The sequence below is a fragment of the Herpailurus yagouaroundi genome, unplaced genomic scaffold (genome assembly GCF_014898765.1).
Source record: "Herpailurus yagouaroundi ecotype Mexico unplaced genomic scaffold, PumYag 190, whole genome shotgun sequence".
In the NCBI taxonomy this organism is placed as follows: Eukaryota; Metazoa; Chordata; class Mammalia; order Carnivora; family Felidae; genus Herpailurus; species Herpailurus yagouaroundi.
In genome coordinates, this window is record NW_024412421.1 from 34,063,344 (window position 1) to 34,064,843 (window position 1,500).

The 1,500-nt window shown below is 58.3% G+C and overlaps 1 protein-coding gene across 2 annotated transcripts in view; it reads left to right on the plus strand.

Moving 5' to 3' along the window:
- The window catches only part of LOC121009873 (kelch-like protein 36), a 105,092-nt gene that overhangs the window by 9,864 nt on the left and 93,728 nt on the right, over window positions 1-1,500 (plus strand). The window lies entirely within an intron of this gene.

Below are 1,500 nucleotides of genomic sequence, written 5' to 3' on the forward strand. Positions count from 1 at the left end.
CCCCCCCCCCCCCCCCCCCCGCTCCACAGCATCCAGCGCCTGGGGGCTCCCCAGGGTGTCCCAGGGCTCGGAGCTCCTCCTTCTCGGTTGCCCCGTGTGCCAGTGTGCACTCAGGGAGCCCCTGTCACCCTGACGGGTTTAGCAGAAGGTGCCTGCCACTTAATGTCAGCAGTTCCCCGTGGCTGAGTGTGCAGGCACGCATTCCGAACCAGTCTTGCTGTGGAACGCATCCGGCGGTCTTGGGTGCGTCCCCAGGAGCTAGACGGGTGAGCGGTGTGAGCATTTGGTGGTGAATCCCATCGTCCTCCAGTCCCCAGTTACTACCACCTTCGTGTGGAGGTTCTAAGAAGCCGGTGGAGCAGTGCCTTTGGCAGTTGGGAGGACCGTGTGTCACCTCTGGGCCAAGGGCTTGATATGACGAGTCCCTTGACGCCCAGGGACCTGGTGGGGTGGGGGTAGGCGCCCATATAATCTGTCATCCTAACCAGGATGACAGTGAACGTTAACTGTAAATACCGATCCCGTTACAGGCAGACCGAGACCTGTGATCTCCTTAGGTTTAGGTACCTTTTTTTTTTTTTTTTTTTAATCATCCCATTTTACAGATGGAGGAGTGAGGCTCAACGATAGTGATAAGAGCCTCTGCGGCCATCGCTGTGGGCCAGCTGGAGTGATTCACGTACCTAAACGCTAAAACCAACCTGATTTTTTTCTTTCTAAATGGGCCTTAGGGGTCCGAGGTTGGAGTAAACATAGTCCATGATGCCATAATCGTTAGTGCGTGTGCTGAGCTGTCAGCACAGAGCCCGACGCGGGCCTCGAACCCACCAACCGAGATCACGTTCCGAGCCGAGGTTGGACGCTTAACCGACGGGTCCACCAAGGCGCCCCACACGGCACTTTTTAGAGCAGTTTTAGGTGTACGGAAAATCGAGCAGAAGGTACAGATCGTTCCCTCTGCGCTACATTTGTTACAACTGACGCACCCAAGTGGCTACAAGACGCTCACCGAGGTCCGCGCTAAGCGAAGGCTCGCTGTGTCGCCTGTGCTGTAGGTTTGGGCAAATGTCAGGGGCGCGCCTCCAGCCACGCGTGGCACACCGTGTTTTCACTGTCCTGTGAGCCTCCTGTGCTCCACACATTCATCCCACCCGAGCTCTGGGCCCCGACGGCCCAAGGGTTTTCTTCACTGCCCCTGTAGTCTTTTCTGGAATGTCGCAGAGTTGAGGCTGTGCTTTGTTTCGTGCCCGTTTGCTGTATAATTTGAAGGGAACCTACGAGTGCCTCAGTCACACGGTCCCATTGTGTTTATCTCTTATGCGAGGGATCTGACACGGCGAAATGGGCTGCGGGCACAGGCCGGGCGGTCCGGCTGCTGAGCCACGTGCGCACTTGCCCGTCCGGCTCTGCCGCTTTCTGTCCGATGACAGCTGCCATCTGCAAAGCGTGCGGGGGCCGCCCGCTCCCTCCGTGGTCCCCTCGGGGCCCCGCGACCCCCGC